This window comes from Trichosurus vulpecula, chromosome 4 (genome assembly GCF_011100635.1).
Source record: "Trichosurus vulpecula isolate mTriVul1 chromosome 4, mTriVul1.pri, whole genome shotgun sequence".
Lineage (NCBI taxonomy): Eukaryota > Metazoa > Chordata > Mammalia > Diprotodontia > Phalangeridae > Trichosurus > Trichosurus vulpecula.
Window position 1 is genome coordinate 215,753,094 of NC_050576.1, and position 16,550 is coordinate 215,769,643.

General features: G+C 39.8%; 1 protein-coding gene and 1 pseudogene across 1 annotated transcript in view; one reads left to right on the forward strand and one right to left on the reverse strand.

The window, feature by feature from the left end:
• BAHCC1 (BAH domain and coiled-coil containing 1) overlaps positions 1-16,550 on the reverse strand; it is a 151,041-nt gene that overhangs the window by 121,588 nt on the left and 12,903 nt on the right. The gene's annotated exons all lie outside the window — the stretch shown is intronic.
• Positions 576-5,870, forward strand: LOC118845942 (annotated as a pseudogene).

The window sequence follows — 16,550 nt, forward strand, 5'->3', positions numbered from 1 at the left end:
TAGAAAAGCTGCAAAGTAACTGAGACAATGGCTTTACTGAAGTAGCAAGGTACAGAATAAACCCACAAAAATTAACAATGTTTCTCTAAAGCAATAACCAAACCCCTCAGGACAGTAATAGAAAGGGAAGTCCCTTTCAAATTAACTACATAATATCTTTGAGTCAGTCGACCAAGACATACTCAAGACTTGTGTAGATACAGTTAGAAATGTTCTTTTTTTTTTTTTTTGGAGGGGGGAAGGTAGGACAATTGGGGTTAAGTGACTTGCCCAAAGTCACACAGCTAGTAAGTGTGTCAAGGCCATATTGAACTCAGGTACTCCTGGCGCCAGGGCTGGTGCTCTATTCACTACGCCACCTAGCTGCCCCCAAAAACATTCTTTAAGGGAACACAGAATGGATCTAGTGGGCCCTCTGTGACTCATAGTCTGCCCCTTGCTGATACAACCCCCATGAAGAAGGTAAAGCTGTTGGAGGAGGAGGCTTTGTCACATCTGCCCTGCCCTTCCCTGCCATAACCCAGCCCAGTCCATCTTCCAAGTTCAAGATGAACCATAGATGGGGAGATGGGGGGATGGTGGATGGTACTGGCAGTTTCATCAAGGATATTGACAAGAAACACTTGGGTGCTCCATTGAGAGGCTGTGGGACCCACATAGGCTATTAGCAAAACACTGGTCAATTTGTTAACTAAGGGTTACATCAGATTGTGGAGAATATTGATGTGGGTGAAAAAATACGGCAGTATTCCTGGATGGATTTTTGTTTTCCTTTTTCTGATCACAATCTTACCTCTTCCTATGTCTCATTCCTCATAAACCCATTCTTTGTCCTCACCATGACTTCCAATCCTTTCATCTCTCCACACTATTTAAGGTTTGCCCTTGACCTGGCTATACTTCTCCTCCCTTCCCAATCTTGACACCTTGGCAAACCAGTTCAACTTGACACTATCCTCTACTCTTGACTCCCTTGTTCCCTTGTTTCCTTGTCCTATCATCAATCATGCCTCCACCAAACCTCAACCCTGGGTTACTCTTACCATCTGCTTCCTTTACTCTTATTCACCTGCTGCTGGATGAAACAGGAGGAAATGGTGAAACTGTGCTGACTGGGTCCACTACAAATTTATGTTAGTTAATTTCAACCAGGCCTTCACTACAGCATAGTGATGCTATTCCTCCTTCCTAATTGATTCCCTATCCCACTCACCACATAAGCTATTCCAAAACTTTTCTTCTCTCCTGGAGCCTCCCATAATAACACCTACCTTTTCACTCACTCTCTACTGAGATCTGTCCTTGCCTTGTACTTCATTGAAAACACTGAGGTTATTGGCCAAGAGCTCATCCTCATCTCACATCCCCCTGACATTGTCCTCTATTCTCTCTTTCTTCAGTCTAGTGCCTGATAAGATGACCCTTCAGCTAACCAAGGCCAAACCTTCTATAGTGGGGTTCTTAACCTGGGATTCATAGGATCTATGTGTAGATTGCAAATCTGTGAACTTAAGATGGGAAAATATAATATAATATGCCATATTATATTATCTAACATTATCATACATTTTCACTAATCTTTGGTTGCCTTTGTAATACTATGTATTTTTTTAAACATTATGCTTTTTTTTAACCCTTTCTGGTTCCATAGGTTTCCCCAGACTGCCAAAGGGGTACATGACACACACAAAGTTTAAAAACTCCTGATCCCTATGTAGACTTGATCTCTTCTCCCACCTTTCTCTAGAAGCTTGATCCCACCATCATCCCTAATATATCTGTAAAATCTATCTTTAATATTCCATCTAGTAATTATAATAGTGCAATCTAATAATCTAATATTCAGTCTCTCCCCATCTACTGTCCCCCTCACTGCTGTGTACAAGCACAACATGCCGTTTCCATCCTTGAGATAGTCTCACTCGATAGCTATTATTCAATACCTCTCCTCCCTTTCTCATATATATTCACTGAGAAAGCTGTCTTCCACTTCCACTTTCTCCATTTCCTCTCCTTTAAATTCTCTGCAGTCTGGTTTTATCATTCAACTGAAACTGCCTTCTTCAAAGTTACCAACGATCTCTTGATTGCCAAATCTCCTAGCCTTTTCTCAATCCTTATCCATCTTGACCTCTTTCTTGCTTCCTGAGCCTCTTTTGTAGCTCACTCTATTGATCACCTTCTCCTCCTGGATGCTCCCCTTTCTCCAGGTTTTCATGACATTGCTTTCTTGGTTCTATCTATGTCTAGCTGCTCTTTCTCATTCTGTTTTGCTGGATCTTCATTCCTGTCATGCCTATTAATCTCAGATTCTCCCCAAGGCTCTATCCTGGGTCTTTTTTCCTTTTAGCTTCTCCTTCTTTACTATCTCACTTATTGATCTCATCAGCTCTCATGGTTTTATCTTTTTGAAGATATTTCTCAGATCTGTTCATATAGCCTTAGTTTATCTCCTGAGCTCCAGTCCCACATCACCAAGTACCTGTTAGATCTCTCAAACTGGATGTCCCATAGGTATCTCAAACTCAACATGTCCAAAATAGAACTCATTATCTTTCCCCCCAAAACTCATCCCTCTTCTAAACTTCTCTATTACTGTTGAAGTCACCACCATCCTTCTAATAATTTACATTCAAAATCTCAGTGTCATCCTCAACTCCTTTCTCTCATGAGCCCCAAATATCCAGTTGCTGTAGCTTGTAATTTATTTCTCTATAACACCTCTGATTCATGTCTTTCCATGCATATAACACCACCTCATAACCTCTTACCTGGACTACTATAATAGCATCCTAATTGTGTTCCTTACCTCAAGTCTCCCCTCACTCCAATCCAACCTCCAGAGTGGCTGTAATATCAATTAAGTTGGGTGTCTTTGATTGAGTCTTATTAGGTGCTAAGCCCCAGGCCCAAACCCCTATCTATTAGGTGCTAAGCCTATGTGGGGGTGAATTGGTAACTAAGGTGGGGCTCCAGGTGGGGCCAATGAAGGGAGGTGCTAACTCCGGAGCCAATAGTAAGAGCTGACAGCTAGAGAGTGCATGAAAAGGGAAGACAGAGCTATTTGCTCAGGGCTCTCACTCTTGGTGGTGCGCTAATGTGGAGACTCCGGGCAGCTGTAGTTGAGAGCCCTCCAGCTTGCCTGGATGTTCGGACTTGGTTAAACTCTGGTAACTATGAATAGGGATTTGAATCAGACAAGGTCTGTCTGCTGATGTTTGTAATTTGTTTGCATTTGCTCTGAAGTTCAGGATGCTGGCTTTTTCCCCTGAACTAAGTGAATGATATTTGTATGCTGGATTAAAGTGAGATTGTTAACCCCTTAATGTTGCTTTCCTTAGTAAAGCAGATCAAAAGAACCTGGGCTTGCAGCATTATGTGAGCTGGTTGTTGTTGGTTTTACACCCCCACAGCAGCTGCTAGCTGGATTGTTGCAACAGTGGCCTAAATAGTTTTCTTCAAGTGTAGTTCTGACCATGTCAAGCTTCTACCCAATGAACACTAGTGGCTCCCTATTACTTCCAGGTTCAAATATAAAATCTTTTGGCATTTAAAGATCTTCACAACCTGGCCCCTTTCTACCTTTTGAAATTTTCTTATATTCTGCTGCCCTCCATATATTCCATGATCTAGCCATACTAGCTTTTTTTTGTATATTTCCAATCTAAAGACTTGTATCAATAAGGCAAGTGTCACAATATCAATGGTGACCATGAATATGCCTGTATAGTTCTGTATCACAGAATATAAGAAACTCTCCATACAGACAGCAGAAGAAGTAAAACATTTATTCAGCTAACAGAACATCAAATCCCAAAACCAATAACTCCAACTACATCCCCAAACCAGCAAGTCCACTTCATTATAACAGCAAAGAACATAAAACAATATCACAGCAGGGAGCCAAGCCAATATCCATAACCTTCCCCTCTGCTGAGGCCTTCCCATAAACACTCTCTTACAAATCCTAGCTGTCTGTTTGCCTTCATCCTCTCCTCCCACAGTTCTGAGGGAGAGCTTAATGGCTACCCTCAGAGTACATATACCCTTTTTAGACCCTGTGGGCTTCATAACCCTTATGATCCAATTAGCAAAAGGGTGTGAACCTTCCTACAAACAAGCCTCCCCTAATCACGCTTCCCTTAACTATCTCCATCTGAGACCTATTAATGGGTGGGAAAGATCTTTAATCACATTAACATTACATTCAGCCCCAAGATCTTTCTCGTCCATTACATAGGCAACTTGTGTCTGAACAGGTACTAACATTTCTTAACTACAACAAAACCTCCACAAAACGAACACATCATGAGCTTCACATTTACAAAATATATAACATAGCAGCTCATTACCAGAGTGGCCACATGGCTCACTCTTAGGCCCCTAGATCTTTTATATCCATTGCATAGATCAATGGGAATTTTGGTATAACTGGTGTCAATAACACCATAACAGTATAACAGTATAACAGGGGTGACACAAAATAGGTATATAGAACAATATCATCATTCCCCCCTCAAACGAATGGGGCTCAAAATCTTGGGGTAAGGGGCACAGGTTTCATCTCCATAGCTTCTGTTCCTAGCTTTCACGGAGTTCAGCACCTTTAGCCCATTCCCTTGCTAGGGAGGAATAAGATAAATTCTCCCATCCTGGGATATTCATCTCTTCCTCTAAAGCCCTTCTGCCTCTAAATAGAGATTTTATACCATGTGATCCCATCCTCATCGCCAAATGTATCAATAAGGCAAGTGCTATAATATCAATGGTGACCATGAATATGCCTGTATAGTTCTGTATCACAGAATATAAGAGACTCTCCATATAGAAGGCAGAAGAAGTAAAACATTTATTCAGATAACAGAGGAACAAATCCCAAAACCAATAAGTCCAATTCAACATACCAGCAATTATATCCCCAAACCAGCAAATCTACTTCATTATAACAGCAAAGAACTTAAAACAATATCACAACAGGGAGTCAAGCCAACACCCATAACCTTCCCCTCTGCTGGGGCCTTCCCATAAACACTCACTCACAAATCCTAGCTGTCTGCTTGCCTTCATCCTCTCCCCCAAAGTTCTGAGGGAGAACTTAATGGCTACCCTCAGAGTATATATACCCTTTTTAGAGCCTGAGGGCTTCACAACCCTCATGACCTAATTAGCAAAAGGGTATGAACCTTCCTACAAACAAGGCTCCCCTAATCAATCTTCCCTTAACTAGTTCCACCTGAGACCTGTTAATGGGATTAATGATTGGGGAAGATCTTTAATCACATTAACCCTACAAGACTGGAAAATATATTTGTAGATTTTGTATATTTCCAGCTCCATTTCCAGGCTTTGGACATTTGCATTGGCTGTTCCTCATACCTGGTATGCTCATCCCATTCTAATCTTCCTTTAAGACTCAGCTCAAGTGCTCCCTCCTCCAGAAGACTTTTCCTGGTCTCCAGTCCCCACATCTGCTAGTGCCACACCTTCCAAGGTTACCTTCCACCTTCCCTCTAGCTCTCTTGCATGTTCTGATTTATATGTGTTGTCTCCCTAATTAGACAGCAGTTCTCTAACCTCAAGTTTTGGCTTTTCCTTTGTATCCACGGTTCTTAATGCACTGCCTGGTACATAATAACTTAATAAATGTTTGTTCATTTATTGTTGTCTCAGGAGAAAATGTGGTCCTCCTAGAAGAAACAAATATGGAGAAAGAATGTAACACTCCCCTCCAGCAAGTGTCTATTGAGGAAAACCTGAAAGAACAAAAGAAGGAGCAGCAGGCTAAGCAGGAAGCAGAAAAGCTGCAAATTCAAATGCTTAAGGACTGGGGTCTCTCTATTCCCTGTGCAGATCCTCTGGGTGAGTATTAGGTAAACATTGCTCTCCTAGGGAGTAAAATCTGTCACTAAGGTTTATGCAATATAAACTACATCTACACATTGGATTGGAGATTGGAGAGTTTTGGAAAATGGTTTTTATTTTGGATTCTCAGTTTTAAAATTGATCCATGAAGAAATCAAATGACCTTACATATTTTTTTAAAGACCACTGTTTAAATGGTCATGGACTCCGCCTAACACGCACTCATGTGGAACCAGCAACTACTTCCATTAGACCTTGTAGGAAAACCTCTTCATTCAGTTGTAAATAAACTATGTATCTCAAAACTATATGAAAAAGAAAAAAAAAACTTGAAGTCACTGCTCATGACTGGTCTGTATGTGCCAATATAATAAAGATAACAATACTATTTAAATTAATTGGCAAATTTAGTGCTAACCAAACTACCAAGGGGATACTTCATAATACTAGGCAAATAATAACAAAATTATTAAGAAGACACAAAAATATCTAGAATCTCAAGGGAAACAATGACAAAAAAAGTAGGAATGAAAGGGGAATAGCAGTTCCAGAATTCATCATCAAAACTATTAATGATTGTCTAAAAATAGAAAAGCATATCAATGGAATAAACTAAGGAAGGCTCAGAAGCAATTATCATTATTAATGATAACAATAATAATATTTATGTAGCACCTTAAGGTTTATAAAACTCTTTACACATATGATCTCCTTTGAACTTCATGAAAATCCTGTGGGTTATTGTTATCCCCACTTACAGATAAGGAAATTATGACTGAAAGAGACTTAACCCAGGATCACACAGCTATTAAAGAGTCTGAAGCAGGATTCAAACTCAGAATTCTATTCAGTATAACAACTAACTGCCTCAAATGAACTCAATAAGCTATTGTTTGAAAAATTGGAGATCATCAAATACTTGGGGAAGGACTACCTATTTGACAAGAACTATTGAAAAAACTACAATTTTTCACTTTGACCAATATCTTAAACCACCCACGATAATACACTCAAAGTGAATACTGAACCTCAGTGATAAAGTTCACATCCCTTAAAAAAAAATTTGAAGAGAATCAGATCAGGAAGCTTTCACAACTATAGCTAATGGGAGAATTCTTAATCAAATAAGGGAAAGAGGCAATCACAAAAGATAAAATAGATAATTAGGATTACACAAAATTGAAAACCCTTTTTTAAAAAAAACTGGGATTCCCTGAATTACCTGGGCTGGAAGTACAGCAGCTACTTATGGGTTCTATTACACTTCCAAATGGCACAGGAGCTCTAACCTGCTCTGTTTCTCACCTGGGCTAGTTGACCTCTCCTTAGTCAACCCAGTGGAGGGGGTACGGGCAAGGAGAGAATGTCCTGAAGGCTCACTCTATTTAGTTCAAGACTTAGTGAAGACACTGAATCAGTTAGCCCACTGTAGCTCAGAATGCCTGAGCTCAAGAGATTCACCAGCTCAGCCTTCTCAGTAGGCAAACACCATGTATAACTTTTGCACAAACAAAATGAACACAAGCAGGAAAAGAACAGAGTAGTTGATTATCAAATGAGATGATATACATAAAGCACTTTGAAAGTCTTAAAAGCACTATATAAATGTTAGAAGTGATTGCTAACTGCTCGATGCTTCTATGTTGGAGGAAAAATCTTTTACATCAACTATATCTAATAAGGGTCTGATATCCAAGATATATAGGGAATTAACACAAATATACATAGCGGAATTGATCAAGGGAATCCTTAGTCAGCTGAATGCCCCAATTCACTTGATGAAATATCCAAGGCATGGACCTTTGTCAGAAAGCGGCACATCCACCAATTGGGAGATGGCTAAACAATTTATGATATATTAGTGTAGTGAAATATTATTTTGACACCAAAAATGATGAAGGGGATGATTCAAAGAAACCTGGAAAGAACTGAATGAACTAGTGCAGAGTGAAATGAGCAGAAAGAGGAGAAAGTGTATTTAATTAATAACAATATGTTAAAGAAAAACCATGTTAAAGCCTTAAGAACTCTGACCAATATAACACCCAGACACAGTTCCAGCACCTCCTAACAGAGGTGATGGTCTCAGAGTGCAGAATAAGAAATGCATTTTCAGGTGAGGATAATGTGGGAATTTGTTTTTGCTTGACTATGTATATTTCTTATTTAGGTTTTGTTTTTCATTTTTTTCAATGGGAGGAAGTGGAGGGGAAAGGGAGGATAGTGATAGGGTCATCAACGAAAGAAAGTGAAGAAGGGAGGGTCATTGAAGTATTTTTAAAGATACACAGAACAGAAAGTAGGCCAGAAGAAAACACAGACAAGCAGACAATTTTAAAAGTTAGATGTCGAATTTATTATGTAATTAAAATGAAAAGCAATCTGTACATAATAAAGATTTGCAATTTCATGTACAATCCTTTTTCTGTTCTACTTTGTATGTGGAGATGCTCATTTTATTTGGTGATTTTTAAGTATGAAATAAACAAAAAAAAATAAGAGAAAAGAAAGGGGAACCTCCTAAGAAGCTGGACGTGCGTATGGCTCCCTTGCTGAAGGACAAAGCACACTCCTTTGCTGGGATGACACTGCACTGCTGCATCCCCTGTACAGAAGACAAAGCCTAGCATATAATAAACAATAAATAGCTCTTGAATTGTATTGAACTCTTTTAACACTGAATGGAGCAAAGGAGACAACGAGGGGCTTGTGGTCAGGGGACCTGTGTTCAAACCACAGCTCTGCCACTTGCTACTTAGGTTCTTAGATAGGTCACTGAACTTCGATGAACCAGTTGGTCGAGATAACCTCAAAGCTGCCTTCCAGCTCTAAATCTATACTCTTATGAAAGATGATATCATGATGTGGAAGGAGTACTGTGAAAGCAGAGGGCCTGGATTTGCACCTTTCACTCTATGATCTTAGATAAGTCATGCGAGCTTTCTGAGCCTCAGTTTTCTCATCTGTAACATGAGAAAGTGTTCTAAATGATCTCAAAGTTTCCTTCCCACTCTATACCCTATGAACTATGATCTCTATGATGTTTAAGCTTCCCCACTTGCTCATCCTTACAGATCGTACTCTGCCAAAGAGTGGGTCCCTCCACCTCTCTCTATTCTCCATTCTCTTAGTCCATCAGCTTCCTTCAAGCTTCATTTATCTCCCTCCTAGACTATTCTCCCATGGTCAGTCATTTTAACACTGCATTCACTAAAATCTCTCCCTTGAATTCCAATGTTGTTGTGGTTCGGTCATTTTTCGAGTCACGTCCAACTCTGTGACCCCATTTAGGCTTTTCTTGGCAGAGACACTAGAGTGGTTTGCCGTTTCCTTCTCCAGCTGATGAACTGAGGGAAACAGGGTTGAGTGACTTGCCCAGGACCACACAGTTAGGAAGTGTCTGAAGCCAGATTTGAACTCAAGATGAGTCTTTCTGTCTCCAGGCCTGACACTCTATCCACTGTAACACCTAGCTGCCAATTGTTCCAGCCAATCTTGAAAATGAATCAAACTCACCATCTCCTATTCTCTACCCCAGGCTGCTGAACAAAAATGGGGAGTGACAGTGTCACAGCACTGACTGAACCCAAGGCCATGCTATCTAACCCACTCTAAAGTGGGGCACTTCTTGTACTACTGAGGAATTTGTGTGCATTTTTGGTTAAATTCTCTATCTCACCTATTTTACTAAGAAAAGGCCTAGATTTTGGAGTCAGAGGACCCACATTTGAATCCAATAGGACCTTAGACAAATTGTTTTCTTTCAATGGATCTCAGTTTCTTCATCTGAAAAATGGGGGTGGGGCTGAATTAAGATGATTCCTACAACCTCAGCTAGCTCCAACTGTATGATCCTATAGTACTAGAAATAACAATTAGCCTCTACCTCAAATGCCTATGTTCCAAAGTGGGTGCCAATTGATTGGGAAATGGTTAAATGAAATGTGTCACATGAATGTAAAAGAACATTATTACATTTCAAGAAAGAAAAGAATAGAGTGCCAGGGCCTGGAGTCAAATTTCAAATCTGGCCTCAGATACCTACTAAGCTGGGTGATCCTGGGCAAGTCACTTAACCCTGTTTGCCTCAGTTTCCTCATCTGTAAAATGAGCTCAAGAAGGAAATGGCAAACTACTCTAATATCTACCAAGAAAACCCTAAATGGAGTCAGAAAGAGTCAGATACAACTGAAATGACTGAACAAGAACAAAAAAAAAACCCAGAAATTTTGGAAGACGTGAACTTTTGCATAGAGAAATAAGCATAATGAAAATAGACATTGACTAAAATAGAAGCCAAATTCTGAGTAATTAAAAAAACCAATAAAGGTGATGAAAAACAGATAATGAAACATACAGCCTTCCTCACAGTAGAGAAGTGAGGTGTTGCTAGGGTGCAATGTTGTATACATAGGCAAATGCAGTTCTGTATAGAGTGGGTTTTTTTGTTTGTTTTTCGTGTTACAAGAGAGGGTTTGATCTGTACACAGAAGGGTTTTTTTGTTTCAAGAAATGACTGTCATGTAAAGACAAAGCATTAATTTTAAAAAATGTATGTTAAAGCTTAAAACCTAAATATTAGTAAATGTAATATAGTAAAGCTTAAAACTACACTAGGACTTTTGGGACACCTTGTATTTGTGTCTATGACGCAAGTATGCACATACAGGTACATAAGTGATATCTTCACTTGTCCTGTCTTCACTACCTACATGTGACCTTGGGCAAGTCATTCCCCCTTCTCTAGGCCTCAGCTTCTATCTCTATAAAATGACAGGGTTGGACCAGGTGGTTTCTAAGGCCCTTGTCAGCTCTAAATCCTATGGTTCTCTTTCTGAGTCTCTGATTCTCCTGATTTAGAAAGATTCTCCTCTCTTTCTTTACAAGGCTGATTTCTCCAACCATCCTCTTGATCAGGATCATAAATTTAGATCTGGAAAGGACCTTAGAGGTCATGGAGTCCAACCCCCTCATTTTATAGGTCAGGAAACTGAAATCCTGAAAGGTTTCAGTGACTTCTCCAGGGTCACATAGCTGGTGTCTGAAGTGCAAATCAAACTCATCTTCCCAAGTCTTGCAAGACCAGCACACGATCTTGCCTCAGGCTCAAAAGAAGAACGGTTCCTAAGGTCTGGACCACCACTTGGGCCATAAGGGATCTTAGAGGTTATAGAGATCCACCCCCTCCTTTTATTTTTTAAAAAGTTATATCGATGTACCTTGTTTTTATGTTACAAACATTTCCAGATTATCCCCACATTTCTCTTGTAACACAGTAAAATAATTAAGCAAACTAATGATGTAGGGACCTCCTAGGAAAGTACATTCAACACTCTACTCCTGTAGCTCTTCCCCACTCTCTCTATTTTTTAAAGTGTTTTTAAATGAACCTAAATCTATTTTCTCTCCCTCCTACCCATCGCCTACCCCACTGGAAAAAAAAAATTTCTTGTAACAAATATGCAAATCCAGCAAAACAAATTCCTCTCTTGGCTGTATACAAACACAAAATATATGACCTTAAATTCATCACCTCTACCTCAGGAAGCAGATGGAAAGTTTTATCATTGGTCCTTTGGAATCATGGATGGTCATTTCACTGATCGTGAACTTTCAGTTTCCAAAGCTGTTCGTTGTTGTTATCCTTAAAGGGTTCTTCTGGTTCTGCTCGTTTCATTCTTCATTAGTTTATAAAAGTCTTCAACATAATTTATTTTCTTTAAAAATACTGATCTAACAATCTTCTGGTTCTGTTCACTTCACACCGCATCCGTTCATCTGTCTTTCTACGTCTCTGTGCAATTGCCTACTTCCTCATTTCCTCCAGCATGATAGTGGTCCATCACATTCATTTAACCATTTCTCAATTTGGGGGTCATCCCTTCAGTTTCAAGGGGTTTTTGCCAACACACACACACACAAATCTGCTGTAAATATTTTTGTACATATAGGACCTCATCCTATTTCTTTGATCTCTTTGGGGTATAAGGTCAAAGGGCATAGGCTATTCCATCATCTTTTGTGCATAATTTCAAAATGCTTTCCAGAATGGTTGTACCTATTCATAGGTTCAGTATCAGTGTATCAGTGGTTCTGTTTCCCCCACCCCCACGTCGTTTTATAGATTAAAGGACTAAAGCTCAGAAGTTAAGTGACTTATCCAAAATCACACAGATAAGTAAGCAGCAAAGTCAGAATTTGAACCCCTCCAAATCCAGCATTTTTTCCACTATAATGCTGACTTAGGAAAGAGAGTGTAGTGGAAAGAATGATAAACTCAAGAGTCAGAAGAGACTTAGGTTTAAATATTAAGTCTATCAGGATTGTGATTTATTTGATACTAGCTGTGTCATAATAGGCAAGTCACAACTTCATTGAGCCTCAGTTTCTTTATCTGTAAAATGAAGATAATAATGCTTGTGGCACCTACTCCATATGGTTGTTGTCAAGAAAAATGTACATAAAGCATTTTGATTTTTATAAAGTTCTAAATAAATAGCAAATCTTCTATGGCCACCTGGACCATTCTCCATCATTTCTGTATTAACTCAACAAAGATGTATCAAGTTTTTACTATGTATTGTGGTAGGGAATGTAACTATCCCCTCTTTCTTGCTTGTTAAACCTCTCCTCTATAGGTTCCTTCCCCTCAACTCACAACATCTTCATGCCTCTAGAACAAAGAAGGAAAGAAGAAATATGGAAAGGAGAAAGAGAAAGAAAAAGAAACAAAGAAAGAAAGAAAGGAAGGAAGGAAGAAACAGAGGGAAGAAGGGAAGAAAGGGGTAAAGGAAGGAAAGAAGAAAACAAAGAAAGAACTTTTCCTTATATCCTCAGACTACCATCTTATCTTTTCTTTTTCCTTTCACTGTCAAACTTCAACAAAGAATAATTTACACTCACTACCTCCCTTTTTTCACCTCCCACTCATTCCTTGAAATCTGGTTTCTGTCCTCATCACTCTACTGAAATTGCTCTAAGGTCACCACTGACCTCCTAATTAACAAATCCAATGGATTTTCTCAGTCTTCACTCTCCATAACCTCCTTGCAGCTTTTGACACTGACAACAACCCCTTTTTTCTTAAAAAAAAAATTTCCCCCCTTGCCTTGCCTTGCCAGACATCCTCCTGGCTATTGTCCCACCTCTTTGACCATTCCCTATCTGTCCTAAAATTGGTACCTTCTCCTTTTCTTTGGATTAAATTTGCCTCTGGCCTTGAATTCTTCTCCTCTTGATCTATGGCCTTTTCCTCCTACAGAATAAAATCCTACTAAAAAAAGTTCAAGCTCTTTGGGTTGGCATTCAAGACTTTCTACATTTCCCCCCTCTTCTATATTTCCAACTTTATCTTCTACCACTCCCTGACTTATACCTCATAAGGACAGCTTACCTGCCCCCACTCTGAGCCTTTGGTCATGCCATTCCCTCTGCCTAGAATACCCTCCTGTCTTCACCTATAAAGACCCTAGTCATCCTTTAGATTCCAGTTCAAACTGGCATGTCCTCCATAAAGCCCCTCTTTTTTTATTTTTTAAAATTTTTTTAAAAGCCCCTCTTATTACCCTAGCAAGAGTGAACCCTCCCCCATGAACCCTCCTGGCATTTTGTACTTCACTAAGGACATCTTAGTCCTTATTTGTGCCTGTCTTATTGTCCTTGCTAGATTGTAAATACCTTTGTATCTTCCACAGTGCTTCACCAATACTGAATATGCAATAAATCTTTGATGAATAAATGAATGAATGAGTTAATGAATGAATGCTAAAATAGGAACGTGCCAGATCCTTGCTGAGCCCCCCTGCCCTTGGGTTTTATGCTGAGTGAAGCAAAAACTATAAGCCTCCAGAAGCCCAAATCTCAACAAAGAAACTCCTTAGAGCACTGAGGCCTAGGAGAAAAAGTCACCATTTGGTGAAGCTCTGGCCTTGCTGGGTGACATTATGACCTAGTAATGAGAAATCTTTCCAGCTCCAGACAGGTTCTATACTGGCAACCCTGGATGCCCTCCAGAGGAGGATATCCCAATGTAGATATCACTGGAGAAGGAAAGAGAACTGATGCCAAATTCTCTCCCTCTGCATTCCTCTTCCCTCTCTTACTCACTTACTCCCCAGTAACTTTCTCAGTGTGTGCCATTATTTCCTGTTTATTGTTTAGTTCAAAAATGTACACTTCTTTCTCAGCCTCATGCTGTGTGTCACACATAGCCCTGACTATCCACAACCTTACCACTTCTAGAAATGACAGAGATGCTGAGCAGGTAAAACCACACAGAAAATCGTTGGGAGGGGATGTCCTCTTGCAGGAAGAGGATGGGAACTCCTTTCTCTCACACCCCCTTCTCCAGCCTTTTATTCTGGCTTTCATCAAACCAAAGTAGGAATGCTGCTCCATCCCTTCCTCCTCTTCCCTGCCCCACCCCCAGGCATGAGATATCCCAGACTTCTCTGCATCCTCTTTCCTTCACAGCCATTCTTATAATCTATCCAGTAGCAACTCTGAGGAAAGGAAGAGACCTGAGACAGTATGGTTAATAGAAAAAACACTGACTCTAGAGTGAGAAAACTTTCATTTTAATCCAGGATCTCCTGCTTATTACCTATATAGCAGTTCACAAGATCCTCCACCTTTCTGGACCTTATGTCCCCTCTCAAATGAAGGTTTGGACTAGAGAATCTTTTTCTTTTAAAGGCTTTTTTTCCCTTTTATTTTTCCTTTTTTTAATTTTTAGTTTACAACACACGGTTCTACATAATTTTGAGTTCCAGATTTTCTTCCCTCCTTCCCCCCACTCCCCAAGACGCCATGGAATCCCATATAACTTCTGCGTATAACTTCGCATTGAATTAATTTACACACTGGACTAGAGAATCTTTAAGATTGCTTCCACTTCTAAATTCTATGATCCATTGTTTCTCCACTCTCCCCTCCCCATATTTTGAGGAAAGGGGAGAAGAAAAGAGAGGGAGAAGAGAAAGAGAGGAAAGGGAGAAAACAGGAAAGAGAAAGGAGAGGAGAGGAGAGGGGAGGGGAGGGGAGGGGAGGGGAGGGGAGGAGAGATGAAGAACTGCATTTGTACACGTTGTCAGGTAGCTGCCACCTAGCTACGACCACAATGTGTGGAGAATATAGCAACGACAAATTTGCCCCAAGTCTGGGTCCTCTAGGAAGCTGAGTACTATTGGTTTCAGAGGCATTAAGTGGGACTCTGGACTTGGAATGGAGGTTAAGGAATGCAGTCTAGGCATAGCCGTTATTTTAAAGAGAAGAGTTTGGAGATGAAAGGGGGACTGAGGAAGGAGAAGCATGCTTCTAATGCAAGTTCACAAAACTATAAATTTAGAAATGGAAAGTACCTTAGAAGTCATATAATCTAGCCGTCTCCTTTTACAGATCAGGAAAGAGGGAAAACCACTTGCCCAAAGTCACACAGGTTGTAAGTGGAAGAACAAGGATTTGACTCCAGACATGACAAGCTTTCCATTCTACCATTCTTCTTTCTTCTTCCTTCCCAGCCTAATTTCCCCCCGGGTCTGGCAAATATTTCCAAAGATCTATGATTTCATCCTATCTTTGCAGATTAAGATCCATTCACATCTCTCTAGTAGTTCCTCAGAAATTCTTGTGAACTCCCCCGCCAAAAAAAGAAAAATCCATCACCTGATGGGCAATAAATTATTTGGTTATAGAAGTTTCCAAAAGCTGACCATTTTACCAGCCCCAGTAACTTTGCCTAGGAATGAAGGAAGAGGACCCGTTTAAGACAAAAGAGGGGGGCAATGCTAAACTTGGAGGCAATACCTTTCCTGCTTAGAACCTCACCTATATAGACCCTTGGGGAAAAGAGACAGTCTATAAAACTTAGAGATGATAGTCAGCTGATAACATTAACAAGTTCAGGTGTATATACACAAAAAGGTAAGTAGGTTAAAAACAAAACAAAACAAAATAAAACTAGAACCATCTGACCTCTGACTAAACTAATTTACAATGTTGCAGGAGAAATGGTGATTACTCACACAGCCAGATGTAGTTCCTGATGAATTATATTTAATGTTGCTATGTAATTGCAACCTATGTTCTTATGTATGTTATATAAATTACATGTTTCATCATGCAATGGGTTGTTGTTTCTGTTTTATTGATACATGTTTTTGATTCCCATATGCTATTGTTATACATATATTGTTATTACATATTTATTATGTTATTCCTGCTAATGTTGCAATGCTTCCCCCCTTCCCCTTTGCATACAATGCAAGTATTGACATATTTGGGGATATGCTATTACTATGGATTTAGCATACCTCCCCCAAATGATTTTTCAGGGGCTGAAAAATTACCATTCACAGGGAGAAAAAAGACCCCCAATTGCAATTGCCTCCCATAGAGACTATGGATACTGTTACTTTTTCTTTAAAAGGAGAGAGAAAGTTTAACTGTCATTCTGGAAGGAGTTAATTATTGTGGCTCAAGAGAGATGGTCTAGGGCACCAGCAGAAAGCCTGCAAGACTGAGTGAATCTGAAGAGGGATTTTTAGAGAACCAAGTTTAACTTGGGCTGTGGAGAAGATATGATGTGGAGAGGATATCCTGAAGAGAATTCTTAAGAGAATTTACCATCCTGTGAGAGCTAAATTCTTGAGCTACCATTTCAGTGTCTGAGAAGGAGTTAGCAGCTGCAG